General features: G+C 43.2%; 1 protein-coding gene across 21 annotated transcripts in view; it reads right to left on the minus strand.

The window, feature by feature from the left end:
• Positions 1-15,240, minus strand: part of nfasca (neurofascin homolog (chicken) a) — an 82,635-nt gene that overhangs the window by 45,691 nt on the left and 21,704 nt on the right. For 18 of the 21 annotated variants that reach the window (XM_018758659.2, XM_018758656.2, XM_018758666.2 and 15 more), the window contains exon 2: positions 1,185-1,242. The exons of 1 other annotated variant lie outside the window; for it this stretch is intronic. The gene's annotated coding sequence lies outside the window, so the exon portion shown is untranslated. Of the gene's footprint in view, positions 1-1,184; positions 1,243-11,636; positions 11,899-11,932; positions 12,002-15,240 lie in introns of those variants that run through there. 2 more of the 21 variants (XM_018758649.2, XM_018758648.2) reach the window with 2 other exon arrangements.

Raw genomic sequence — 15,240 nt, forward strand, 5'->3', positions numbered from 1 at the left:
GGGGGAGATGCCCACTATGTTCATTCCGAGTCCGATTTTCAGGTGTCATGACACTTGTTACAAAAAAGTGATTCAGTTCAGGATGGTATAGGCCACGAACACCACCATGTGTGACAGCACATTCCTAAAACCCTTCAGAGGCAGGATGACCATGGAGTGTGGTGATAACCCTAGGTACGTGTGGATGAGAGATTATGCTGAGAAATGAGGTTATAAGTGGAAACAATAAGCCTGAACAACCAAAATGTGAGACTCCTCTCAGCAGGCAGTGGCCTGCAACTGATAGTGATGGTGCCCATGGCAACCGCGCCCACCCTTACCTCTAAATCCAACCCCCACACAGTAGTGCCTCCCTCTTCCCAGCTATAAATACCCTCTTGCCCATCACAGCCCATTAAACTCAGCAGGGGTAGGTCCCTGTAGCCCAGACACCATCACCCTCCTTTTCTTTGCAGCCCCAGCACATACTCTGAGTCAAGGAAGACATTTTAACACTGCAGCCAAAGATGAATCCTCCAACTGCAGTGACGCCCCTGAGCTTCTGCTCAATCGTGCAGCTAAACTGAGGCAGACTGAGCCTCTGGGTCTGGGCCAGGAGGCAGGAGCCCCAGTGGTAATCCTCCCGTCCTTCCCAGCAAAAAGTCAGCATGAATCTTTATGTACTGGAGAAACCAAATTGGATCCAAGCGACAGAAAAACATTTCATTGCTTTTCTGGGTACCACCTTTAGGGTATGGCTGGTAGCGTAGTGGTTAGAGCTGTAGCTTTTGGACCCAAAGATTGCTGCTTTGAATCCTAGCTGCAGCACTCTAGCAAAGGAACTTAGCTTAAACCGCTGCAGTTAAAAAAAAAAAAAACAGCTGTAAAAAATCAGGAAATAATTGTAAGTTGCGTTATAGAAAAGCGTTACCTAAACGAGTGAATTAAATATCTTTGTTTTCCTAAATTATTGTTATTTTAAGCTTCACAATAACCATGACACACAGTATCAGGTGGCTTCAGCTGTATTGGGCCTCAGCTGAAAGTTGCACAAAGCTTCAGGAAAACTTAAAACAGTTGCAGATATGTATTTTTTGATGGGTGCTAGACAAGGACTTACTGCTGAAGGGACATCACGGTAACTGGAGTTTTTTTTTTTACTGTTGCAAGAAAGGATGTTGAAGTATGATGAAAAAAAAACTTACTGAAATTTTCTCGGATCGCCTCCGTGGCTTCAGTGTGGATAACAGAAATTTAAGAGACCTGTGAAAAACAAATGAATTAAAGAGAGGCAATGGTTCAAGACACTGTGTAACTGAAAGAGGTTAAATCCACATGATGATGCCTGTATCCTCATTGCTCAGGATCCCTGGCCCACTTTATCAGCCCTTTGCCATGGCTTTCCCCAGTACATGCAGGAAACTCCTTATTCCTTGTGCCAAATGCAGTGCAGAGCACCAAACCAATGCTAGTGACCTCGGGTCAAAGCTGAAATCAGTGTGTATGTGTGTGTAAGTGAGCACGCATATGGGTGATTGATTAGGAGAGAAGTCAGGAAGATTAACCTGTATGAGTAGACTACTGAACACATCTTTATCCACATCCATAAGAATACACTGGAGCGCGGTATATGGCACAGCCTTGGTGTTTAGGTCTCATTAGGGTTCTGTTCATCTTCTGGCCTTCTTTGAGATTAAGAGTTGTTTCAGTTAACAGAGATCCCTGTAACTGCAAGGCAAGTAATCAGAGCTTAGCCTGTTTTGTCTGCTTATAAACAGTCTTTGTCTGAAAAATACACAGATTGCTGCCTTCTCTGCTGATGGACCTTTGAAAAGTAAAATAAGATAAACTCCTTACATAAAGACAAATAAATAACCAAATAATTTTGTAATATCCAAGGTGTTCCTGCCGTGACGTAATTTCATCTGAACTGCATAAGGCTGTTTAAAAAAAAAAACTTCATAAAACATCTTTATACATCTATTTTTCTCTGAAAGCAATGCATGGGTAGCATGGTGGAACAGCAAGTAGTGCTGCTGTCTCACAGCGCCTACATGGTGCAAGAGGACATGGGTTCAATCTCTGCCAGTAGGTGTGTGGGCTAGTAATGCTGTGTAGAGTTTATTAGAAGTTGTTTTGAAGAAAAGCATCTGCTAAGTAAATAAATGCAAATACTAAAAAGAGCAGAACAACTGACTTTCCATTTTTAGCTTTATTCACACACACACACACATTTTCAGAACCGCTTGTCCCATACGGGGTCACAGGGAACCGGAGCCTAACCCGGCAACTCAGGGCGTAAGGCTGGAGGGGGAGGGGACACACCCAGGACGGGACACTAGTCCATCGCAAGGCACCCCAAGCGGGACTCGAACCCCAGACCCACCGGAGAACAGGACTGTGGTCCAACCCACTGCGCCACCGCACCCCCTAGCTTTATTCATTTTTTCTTTATTTATTTATTTGTTTGTTAGTAATATAAACCACTCATTAAGCTAAATCAAACTGAACAGGGCTAATTAAGAGTTTTTTAAAAATAATCTTTGTTGTTTATACATAAAGTGGGAAATTCCTTAGCAGTATATCATTTCTAGAAAAGAGAATCAGTATATAAACTCAGAGGAATACTATATACTATACATTTTGGATAAGTGCTCCCAAAAGCAAAACTAAAAAATGAACTACTACTTGGTATGTTAATGTTTGCTCTAACAACAGAAACAATATAACATTTAGAGATGAGATTCAATGTCTATGGATTATGAAATAAAGGATGCAAATCGAAGTGTGGAGGGATGATCATTTGGTTCACATGATTTCAGCACCACATGCAGTTCCATGGCAGTTTACATGCAAACAGGATGACATGGAAATGCTCCTAGCCAACACAGCATGAACAATTCAGGGACCTTGGGGAGTGTGGCATGAAGCAGACAGAGGGATAGCCCAGCCACCCTTCATAAGCCCCTCTCCCTGGAGGCCAGCTCCACCCTTCACCCAGGAAGATATCTGGCTTTGAAGAAAATGTTCCGTTCTTTGGACCCTCCCTCCACTGGTCCTCTCTATGTCTGTCTCACACACACCATATGTGCTTGATGCAGCACGTTCCATACCATATGCCTCCCACTGTAGATGTCTTCAGGTTTAACCTTTGACACCTTTCAAATTAATTTTGTTCACTCCAGAACCCAGCTCACACAAGAACAGACAGAATGGACTTGATGGAGCGGACGGATAGAAGTAAAGGTGAGAGTGGAGGTGTAACAGGGTGGGAGGAGTGTTTCTAGGTACAGCTACAGAGAGCAAAGCCATTGGTTTGTGGATTTGATTGAATCCATGCCAGACAGAACAGGGAAGAGGCAGGGTTACGGCTGCAGAGGACATAACTATCTCGTTGGGCCTTTTCATATCTGAGGAATAGACAAGTCAGAGTCCATAGCTGGAACAATCACTCGCTGTTGCAGAATGACCTAGTTTAAACAGAGGCCTGGCATCAGACATCGAGTGAGGAGCAGAGGATAGATGAAGGAGATGAAAGGGAGTATCCATAGATTGAGAAGGGAGGGGTGGGTCAAGAAGGAGCGAAAGAAGGAGATCAATTCCATGTTGTACAGACCTGTCCCTTAGGTTTGGCTAACACTATTCTATGCTGTTCAAAAAACATGCTGAAAGACTGCTGAAATCTGTTGGTTCTCAGAGCAAGATGGACCAAGCAAGTACCCCAAAAGTCAACCGTCTGGCAATTATCACAGCTAAATCAATGTCACATTAACCAGTGCCAGTGGAAACTTTGCCACAGGATTACTAAAGACAAACTGTTCTGACAATCTCTCAGAAGCTGTAAGCCTCACCATACTGAATTTGATATCAGAAATGAGGCTTTCAGGCAGTGAATGGTGCAGTGCATTGACTCTGATGAGGTCTGACATAGTCTGGAAAGGGCTAATGCCAAAACACAAAAGCAGCCAGGATCCCAGTTCCCAAAATGCCTTGGTTGTGATGCCCTACTGTGGCTCACTGTGGAGATATTAATGAGCATGGCTGATTGCAACTTGCCTGCATTACCACTGAGGCTGAATGTTGCTGGTCGCACGTTCCATTTCACAGTTCGTGGACCAGCGGTCTCTGTTTCCACTGGCATTCCCATCCTTGGAGACATGTCGGCCAACCAATCTGACTGAAGGGTTCTCCTTTTGATGCAAGGCTGACTTTATTCTAAAATATTTACAACTGCCTGTCCCACCCCCTGCTCATGGAGATGAAAAAGCTTTCTAGTCAACCAGACTTGCCGTTTCCCTCCGTTCTTCCCTGGATACATAGAGAGAGTAAAGATATACCTTCCGTCCTGCAACCACAGCCCTCTAAACAAAACCTTACATATGAGTGCATGTTTTCATTGTCCATCTCATTTTCATCATTCTGAGCCTATAGGCATAAGCAACCTGGGTGAAAAGGACAAAGCCTGTCTGAAAGAGGAGCCCAACAGTTAGTGCTACACTGTAAGCCCTTGTGGCAGTGAACTCATGGCAGTCTGGCGTTAGTTCTTGAGCTTGAATAAAAAAAATGAGACAGTATGCTGAAGACATAATTTCCTTTGCAGACATTTATCCAAACAGACACAAAAATGAAATTCTACAATTGCATTACAATTGCAAAATATTACATTCAGGGATGCAACAGAGTTTAACTACCTTAATAAAAGGTATAACAGATACTATTTCCAGCAACAATCATCTGGTCAGTTCCTCATGCAATAAATCATCAAGCAAACTCTTTCATTTATTTTGGAGGGATCAGTTATTGAAAACAGTTCCTTCTAAATAAACTACTAATGATGCCCTTATGGAATCTGGTTTAAAAGAAATATCTGGTTATTTTTCAGGCATTGGTGTAACACTGGATAAATGTCAAAGACTGGTGCAAAGGACTAAAAGCTGGAGCAGTTAAGCTTTGAACCATTTTTATGCTATTGGTTTGAGATTTAATTAAACTAATTCTCACTCTGCCACGCCCACACCTCTGAGCTGACACGGAACACCTGGGACGCAGCGCAGACTGGGGCATAAAAGGCTGCGTTAGACCAGCAGCTGATATGGAACCTTGTTCAGCCTTGTTGTTTGTGACCTCCTAGCTCTTCTAATTCCTGTTCCCGTCCCTTGTTCCCACGATCCTGTACCTCTTTATGATCATCGACCTCTTGCCTGTGTACCGACCTCGCCTTTTGGATACTCCCTGTAATAACGTTTGCACCTCGAAGACCAATCGCCTGTTCTTTGACCTCCTCTCTTGGATTTCCCCAAATACACCACGTATACCGCTCTGCACTTGGGTTTGCCGTTTCCTTCCGGAACCAGACATGACACACTCTATTAAATCCAAATCAAACCTAGTCAGCCCTCTCTGATGCATTCATTCTCTTTATTAAATGTTGCTTACACACACACACATTTTCAGAACCGCTTGTCCCATACGGGGTCACGGGGAACCGGAGCCTAATGTTGCTTACACTAAATGAGTAAACTTCTGCACTACAAAGTTCATATTCACACACACACATCTTCTGAACCGCTTGTCCCATACAGGGTCGCGTGGAACCGGAGCCTACCCGGCAACTCAGGGCATAAGGCTGGAGGGGGAGGGGACACACCCAGGACGGGACACCAGTCCATCGCAAGGTACCCCAAGCGGGACTTGAACCCCAGACCCACCAGAGAGGAGGGCCCAGTCCAACCCACTGCACCACCGCGCCCCCTAGTTCATGTTCATCCACAGGTAAAAAGAAAAATTATAACGTTATAGTATTATTCAGTCAGCCAATTTAAAAAGGATGAAAGATGTCTAATTAAGAAAACACCTATGCCAAAAAAAACACTTCTTCACATTGAGTCGTGCATAAAACATATACGTCCCAATCTTTTCCACTCTCTTACTTGCTCTTTTTCACTTTAAAGAGAAACACACAATATAATTTCCACATCTGCACCTCACTTATAGACTTCATCACCCTTGGTCCAAACTGATTCACTCAGAGAACCTGCTTAGCAGGTTCCTTAGCAACAGCATTACAGAGGAAAAAGAGTAATGTACAGGAGGAGCTGAGAGTGGGTGAAAGGGGGTACATGAGACTTTCAACCAGCTTAGTACAAAAACATCCATCATTCAAGAAAAGAACCTCTCAGATATGTTATCTTGCTGGGAGTCATATTCCCAAAGGCAGATATGAGAAGGCAAAACCCTTTCACAGTAGAAGGTTAAAATACAACAGTACAATAGCATCTGAAACATCCATGGTGTTCTAGAAGGAAATCATACTGTTGACACTCAACTACAAATCTCCTGAACAAACATAAAACATTTCTAACACTTGAAAAATTACTGTCAGGAAATGTCAGCAGCAGGTCACACATTTTAATGTATTCAATATCTTCTTCCTATCTGGAGTACGATTTGCAAACGCAGCATCCAGAAGGAACAGGAAATAAGGTCTTTGTCCCCTTTCAGCGGCTTAGGTATTGATAGCACTTAGCACCTCCATCCAATTTCAATAACTACTTGTCCTGAATAGGGTCAGGGTGAACCAGAGCCTATCCCAGAAATATTGAATGCATGGAGGAGGGGGGTATATCCTCGATGGGACACCAGTTCCTCACAGGTTAGCCATGCATAGTGTAGCATCTGGATGTGACCAAACATGGATGTAGTTTACTGTATCATCCAGACATGGATGAAAAAAGGGAGAATTTAAATGTAAAGTGCGAAGTAGAAGGAGAGAAGTGTATGAGTGATATGATAAACATGGGACAAAGGCGCACACAGTGTTCTTATGTGGACAATAAGTGGACCAGACATACAAGACCAGAGCAGGTACACAGAGGCGTAACACCTTTTATATGGCTGGTCAGCCAGTTTATAGGCCATTTAGCATCACCAATGCACAGTTTTTTGACTGTGGGAGAAAACCAGAACAAATCCACACAGAGAACATCCAAACTCCATTGAGACTGACCAAGAATTAAACCCTGGTTCTCTTGCACTACCCAGGCGCTTTGAGGCAGCAGCATCACCTCAACACCTACCCTTCCACCTGCTAAGGAAAATTATGGAAAAAGCCTTGTGATCTGGCGTTTTCGCACTACTTTAAAACTACATGTGAAAACAAGAAGCAAAACAAAGGTTAGGTTGCTAGTGGAGAAGTAGGACCCTGCTAGCTTCTGGGCATAATTTGACTATACCAGCCCATCTGCCTGGGGTTACTGCAGTGATTAAAGAAATTCAGCAGTTCATTGTGAATCTCAACAGCCAGCCTCCTGGGACAAGGACACATTGTACCTCAAGCTCACAATGTTATTGGTGGATAAAGATGTTAGCCCCTCAAGAAAATATACTCCTCCATGGCTGGCATAAAGGAAGGTGAGGACTGGGGCTCTTTCTGTGAAGGAGAGGGTTGAGACTCCTTGATGTCATCTATGAGCTTCTAATACTATTCTTTTTACTAAAGGATGTAAAACAGGATTATCAGTTGATTTGATTTAAACATGTTCATTACTCATTATTCATTGAATTATCATAAATCATCTTAGACTTCATTCTTATTTTGTTTAAAATCCAAGTATATGTGCACTTTTAATTTTCAAAAATATTCACTTAACTATGGAATTTTTCTGAAAATACTCTTGTTTCAAAGAACACCAAATTACTTAAATTAGCCCAAGGGGTATTTCACATTTGTTACTGGTGCTGATAGATATCAGTGGTGTAATTAATATATGTCATCACATAATTTATGATTTCAGAGGCTCCAAACAAACAACTAGGAATGTGTGTGGGGAGGAAACCACTTAGCATCGCAATAGAGCAACATCCTGGCTTTTCTCTCATTTTACACATTGCCTCAAGGACTGCTGATCACACAGAACATCATCCCCAGTTGCCAAAACTCTGTGTGTCCCACCATGATCAACCCATTCCCAGTACATTTATGTAACAGGGAAGGGTGTTGGTCAAATAGATGGTAAATTCCTCAAGCTGTTTTTTTTTTTTTTTTTTCCATATTATGCTCATAAAGGGGAATACACTGTGCTATGAGTTTCTTCCTAAGATCCCACATGGGAGTGTTGCTTGTCCCTACAGCAAGTTTGTTCTTCAACTGTAATAATTAGTCCTTGACATTACTGCACAGTTATAACACTAAAAAGGAGCTACACCATGATATGTAGTGAATACTCTTCAACAACAATGTACTACACATAAATCCAGCCCACAGCGTACCCAGGCCTCTATGAGGGGAAGAAAACACATTTCATATTCTCACACTAATGGACTGAGCTTGCTTCCCACATTTAGGTAGCTGGGTGGAGGACATTGGATGAAACATTCAAACTGCTATGTACCCCCCCCCCCCCCCCCCCCTTTTGTTTATTAACATCACCCTATTTCTTTATTTTTTTCTACTTGCTTGACAGCCGAGCAGAACTGGGTCACAACAACATTAGTGAAAAAATCAGTAAACCTAGAAAATGCAAATGCATACAGGAACATAACACAAGTCAAGGGCAAAGGATTATAATATTCAGCAGGTGAGGTCATACAGCACTAAGAAGACTCAAAAAGGTGACATCATCTTCCAGAGTTCATCAAAGCTGTTAACTTTTCTAGTGGAAACAGACACTTATGAAAGGAGCTTCTGGTGTGGATAATGGGTGATAAATTATATTTTTTGAAAAAATCTTTTGTATTTTTGAGTGTTTTTTCACTTCACTCATTCAGCCTTTCAGTGGATGTGTCCCAACCTGGCCACAGCACTCTACTGAGTGAATTTGGTGATATTTAGTCTTTCATTCCGGATGGAAGTTTTTTTTGCATTCTGCCTTCCAAAAATGAACACTACCACAACTTCAACCCTTAAACTGAAATTGGCTACCAGTACCTGTCAAAACTGTGAACACTCTTATTTTATCACAAATTAGAGATTCATCTATTTAATCATTTAGTATGATTTTTTTTTTCTCCTGCCTTTTTTTTACATCTGCTTTGCTGGTCAAGGTAAAACAGCTGTAGATAACACAGCTCCACGTACAACCCCAATTCCAAAAACTGCGACAGTACAGAAAATGCTAGTAAAAACAAAAAGGGGTGTTTTGTAAATTTACTTTGACTTGTATTCAAACAAAAACAGTATAAAGACAAGGTTTGTCATGTTTAATGAATCAGCTACATTGTTTTTTGAATATTTTTCTAAACACACAGTGGCTTGTTCATGCATTTTTACTATCTTGTTTTTGGTTGGATCCACATTATTTTTAATTAGTCATTTATTAGTGTTATTAAAAGACACGGTGATGTTACACAGTGGTAAACACTCGACGGTCCTAACTTTTTTGGAACGTGTTGCAGGCATCAGTTTCAGAATAAATGCATGTCTTCAAAAAACAATCCATTTGATTAGGTAAAAGATGAAATACACAGGGCTTAAATCAGATGTTCTGTCTTTGATTCATATATGTAGCTACAGGCAATAGGCCTTATCAATAGCCATCTATTTCAACCACCTTGGGCCACCCTTTCAGCTGCAGAAGTCAGTGGGAGTTATGAGACCCCTTCCCACAAGCATGTCCTTCCACTCTGTTGCACTCTTTGGAAATGTGTGTAAATGTCTGCCCTAAGACCCAATAGTGCTATGCAACAAAGGCATTTCAACAGAAATTAGCCAGATTAGGCCATTAGAGGCAGATGGCGGAAGGAGTACAACTGATTTGATAATGTTGGCAAACATAATGCTTTAATGTATGTAATGTATACTGCTGTACACAGAGGTAGGGACACGGCATAGCACAGCATAACATATATTTGATGACACACGAGACACATACAGTGGTACTGAAAGTTTGGGAATTATAAATATGACCTAAAATGGGATCAGACAGAAGTCCTCAAACTAGATAAAGAGAACCGTTAAACAAATTAGACAAAAACATTATACTTGTTCATATTTGTGAGTCTCTTTGTTCTCTGTCTATTGTATCGCCCATTGACTGTAATTCCTTGTTAGCATTGTGCTCTTGTATTTGTACTCTGCTTTGAGATCATTGCACTTTACATCCATGTCCGGATGGTAAAATAAAACACGTCTGTGTTCGTTTTATGTCCCGGTGTTACAGGCAGCACCTGACTGGAATTGTTTAATGGACCAATGGACCTGCAGTGCATCTATTCCAGCATCCTTTCTAAAGAATTAATCCAAATTTGGTATCATTACATCATAAAGAAAGAAAATGATGCTTCCCTTGTGGAAATAAAGCATACAATTACACATTTGACAGCTTTGGTTAACCATTTGCTGTAAAGGGGATCCATGTTCACTGTCCCATAACCCTGTGCTCTTTGTGACTTGTGTGTTTCACGGAAAGTCCCAGCATCTGTCTGAGGGGCCTGGAATCTGGTGTGCTCACCCTCATGTTGTGCATATATTTGGAGCTTTCAGATAACACTTTGCCTCTTCATGCTGCCTACAACACTAACTCCCCCCTTCCAACATGACCTGTGGCCCAGAACACCCAGCCCCCAAGCCTCCCATGAAGACCTGCTGCAGGGCATGCGGTCCAAACTAGCATTAGCTCTGATATTTACAGCCCTTCACTGAGCACATGGCATCATGTGATGCAAACCCCCACACTTCAGTGATAGTAGCGTGTGGGATGGGGAAACATGTTTCAGGCATAAGCGCTGGCCCCCGGTCAGCTGCAGCCTGATTCAACACAAAGGAGCTGTGTCTGTCTGGTAGAGGGGGGGCTCAAAGTAGAGCAGCACATGGGAGGTTGACAAAGACTGTCTGACCAAGATACATTTCACAACACTGAGAAGAGGATAGACACTAAGGATGCAACACGTTGGTCTTGTGTCTTCATTAGGAAGTGGCTCTAGAATTAGTACAAATGGAAGAATTATGCATCCAGTGTGTGTAACTGTGTGTTTGACTGAGTTTATCAGAAAGTCAGAGGGAGGGTGAGAGCAAGAGACAGTGAGAGAGTAAATAGAATAAAAATTTTGTTGTATGTTGATCAGTAGTATTTTACTGTAATATACTTTCAACGTTACACAATGATAATTTATATAGAATATAATATGGAATACAATACAAGGCACAATAGACTGCAAACAAGAAAATATAAGCATATCTAACATAAATATAAATCAAGAAAGCAATTATATAGGATACAAAAAAATGTACTGTACTGCTATACATATACTAAAATGTACTATACATACTGGAGGACAGTGGTGAATAACACAAACAATATGCAAGCAAACATAAATTAAAAATAATTCCAGCCAGCATCTAAAGTCAAATGGCAAAAATTAGTCTTGATTTTAATGTCTTATTAGTCATTGCTACATGACCAGTTTTAAAATACAGTCATAGTATTACTCAGTTGTATGTCACAGTTTAAAGGTATGATGTCTATTCATGTCAGTGATGATACCTTAACCCGAAAGTGAAACGTGTAAACACGTGAAACGAGGGCAAGCGCCCTAATGAGATGCCACAAAAGCTCCACCACAGACAACAAAAGCTTGTTTAAAGTCAGCTACATAAAAGCTATCCAGTCAACGGTACAGGCTCGGAAAACACTGGAAAATGGAACCAAAAAGACTGTTACCTCTCATACACAGGCTGGTGTTTTACAGGAAATTCAATTGCCCCACAGGAGGGCTTGTGCCCATCTCAGGAAATCCCTCTCCCCGAGGAGCTGGGCGTTATAGCCGTGTCAACTATCTTCATGCAAGTCCAGATGCTACAGTGACTGAGCACTGTTTTTTCCTTCCCTTCCCAATTTAACAGTAGAAAGATGGAGCACACTCCAGTGACTATATGACCGCTGTCTCTGTCTTGTTTCACACATGCACAGACTGATTCTCGGCATCCACCACAGCCCCTTGCTTTTCCTCCACCCACCTCATGAATAATGAACTGTGTGTGAGGCATGTCGCCTTCCCCTTCTGCCTTCCTCCTCTTGAAATGTGCACACATAAATACAAAGCAGAGCTGGCCAAGCATACTCTCACCAGCAACCCTCGTCAGTCCCACCCCCACCATTCACAACACTGGGTTGCCATGGAAACACACAGAGGTGACTACACTAGTGCAAGGGTGAAGCCTTCATGCACACACACCTCTTGGGGTTCAATGTCTTCACCTCTCGCTGCATCTGAACCTGTGCACAGCACAGCGAAAGCGCTACAGTTGATGCCATGCTAACAACATGCTAACAGATAGATGTGACGAGATATCCAATAACAAAGACCCCGATTCTCTACCAGTAATGTGTAAAACAGGCAAAAAAAATCCAGCAATACAGCCAAAAAACAAACTAGTATACTGGGTTCTGAAGCACAATGATAAGGATTTTTTGTAATTTGCTCACCCTGAACTAACGTGACACAGCAGAGGTTTAATGTGTTTCCCTTTGAGAAACAAAGAGCAAGTGAACTCTCCATAACACTGGGGAAAAACAATAACTTGCCACTCACTGCCTGCAACTCCCAGAAATGAAGTGAAAACATGGTGTACAAGAAAAACACAGGGCATTTGTGTGTGACTGCCTTTATTCAAGTGGAAGTAGCACTGCAGAAAAATGAGGGTCTTCGATGACCCATTTTTAAGGTTATTTCTACACATAAATAGCAGTTTCCCCACTTGGTTTTCATCATCAGGGTGCGGGTGCACTGCCCATTGCCCTTGCATGGGAACAGCGGGTAGTGGAGTGGTTAGGGCTACTGCCTTTGGAACCTAACGGTTGCAGGATTGAGTCCTACCTCCATCTGTAGTACCCATGAGCAAGGAAATTAAATGCTCCAGTAAAATTACCCAGCTGTATAAATGGGTAAATAAGTACATTGTAAATAACTTTGAAGAAAAGCATTTGCTAAATTAAGTAATTTGAATTTCAAAACAGATCATGCAGCAATTATGTTTATTCACAGTAACTATAGCAATGGCATACTGGTTGACATTTACAGAATGCATAGGTAGCGCCATTGCTTTGTTCAACTCCCAAAGTAGACAGAAGCTATCGCCAATACTGTCCTCTTACAGGGAATTTCAGAACCAGTCAAAAGGATGAAAATAATGAAAATAACAAGGGTAAATATTGGAGGAAAATTTGATATATTCTGTCATGTTTGCTGGGGTGTGTCGGACCCAAGTGGGGTTGCACAGGCTTGCGGAATGCGGAAGTTGAGTAGGGAACGGATTGAAGCAACGACCAAGGGACAGGCAGGAGGTCTTCGAGTAGCGAACGTCATTTCTAGGAGGATCCGAAGATTGTGGTCAGGAGGCAGGTGAGACTTAGGGATCCAGGGAGAGACAGAGATGGGGTAGGTATACACAGGAACAGGGAAATCGAGGGAATCGATGGAAACACTAGGCGTGGACGCTGCGGTGTGCTCAAAACTGTCCCGCGACTAGAAGTGGCTGGGTGCATGCTTTTATGCCGCTGTGCCCTGATCCACTACAGGTATAAGGGCTTGGTGCAGGGGCGTGACATATTGGATCTGTCTTGTCAAGTGTCATCAGCCTTGATTGTCCAGGTAAATGTTATGTTGTTATGTTGTCCAGGTAAATGCCATCTTTTTCCGTGAGAGAACCATGGACTCAGACTTTGAGGTGCTGATCCTCATCCCAACCGCTTCACACTCGACTGCAAACTGTTCCAGTGCGTGTTGGAGGCAACCATGTGACGGTGCCAAAAGGACAACATCATCTGCAAAAAGTAGAGACATCACCTTCCGACTCCCACATAGAATTCCCTACTGACCTCGACTGCACCTTGATATCCTGTCCATGAAAACCACAAACAGGAGTGGGAATAAGGCACAACCTTAGCGGAGTCCAACACCCACACTGAACGGGCTTGACTTAATGCCAAGTATGCAGACACAGCTATTGCTCCATGTGTACATGGAGAAGGCCTATGACCGTGCTCCCTGAGAAATTCTGTGGGAGGTGCTTAGGGAGTATGGGGTGCCAGGACCACTACTGCGGGCCATTCAGTCTAAGTCCGCAAAACACGTGTAGACTGGATCAGCGAATTCCCATGCCCCCTCAATTATCTCCGAGAGGGTAAAAAGCTTTTCCACTGTTCCACGGCCAGGACAGAATCCGCATTGTTCCTTCTCAATCCGAGGTTCAACTATTCCCGGAGCCTCCTTTCCAGCACCCTGGTAAAGACTTTCTCAAGGAGGATAAGAAGTGTGATACCCCGATAGTTGGCACACACTCTCCGGTCCCCTTTCTTAAAGACAGGGACCATCACCCTAGTTTGCCAATCCAAGGGCACTGTCCCCCAAGGTCCATGCAACATTGCAGAGGCATAACAGTCATGACTGTCTTACAAAATCCAGGGCCTTAAGCAGTTCTGGGCGAATTTCATCCACCCCTCGTGCTTTGCCATCGTGGAGCTTACCAACTACCTCAGTGACTTCCACCAGGGAAATGGACTCTGATAACCCAGAAGCCTCTGGGTCTGACTCCTGTAAGGGGAGGCATATCTCTCTGGTTTAAGAGTTCCTCAAAGTGCTCCTTCCACCTCCGGACAATGTCCTCATCAGAGGTCAGAGTTTCTCCACTCTTGCTGAGCCGCCGGATGGTTCTCCATATTCTCTCTTTGAAGCCAACTCATTTTCCATACCCTTTCCAAACTCCTCCCATGCTCTGGATTTTGCTTCTGTAACCGCAGCCACTGCTGCCTCTTTTGTCTGCTGGTACCTGTCTGCTGAGTCAGGAGTCCCCAGAGCCAACCAGGCCCTAAAGGCCTCCTTCTTCAGCTTGACGGCTTCCCTCACCACCAATGTCCACCAGCGGGTTCTTGGGTTGCCACCATGACTGGCACCAACAAGCTTTTGGCAACAGCTGTGCCTGGCTGCTTCCACAATGGAGGTTTTGAACAGGGTCCATTCAGACTCCATGTCCCCTACCTCCTCCAGGACATGGGAGAAGCTCTCTCAGAGGTGTGAGTTAAAATCATTCCGGACAGAGTCTTCTGACAGTCATTCCCAGCACACCCTCACTAAATGCTTGGGCCTACTGGGTCTGTCCATCAGTTTTTCGTGCCATCTGATCCAACTCACCACCAGATGGTGATCGGTTGACAGCTCAGACCTCCTTTCACCCGAGCGTGCAGAACATGTGGACACAAGTCAGATGAAACGACCACAAAGTCGATCATTGACCTTTAGTCCAAGAAGCTCTGGTACCAAGTACAC

The sequence above is a fragment of the Scleropages formosus genome, chromosome 2 (assembly GCF_900964775.1).
Source record: "Scleropages formosus chromosome 2, fSclFor1.1, whole genome shotgun sequence".
In the NCBI taxonomy this organism is placed as follows: domain Eukaryota; kingdom Metazoa; phylum Chordata; class Actinopteri; order Osteoglossiformes; family Osteoglossidae; genus Scleropages; species Scleropages formosus.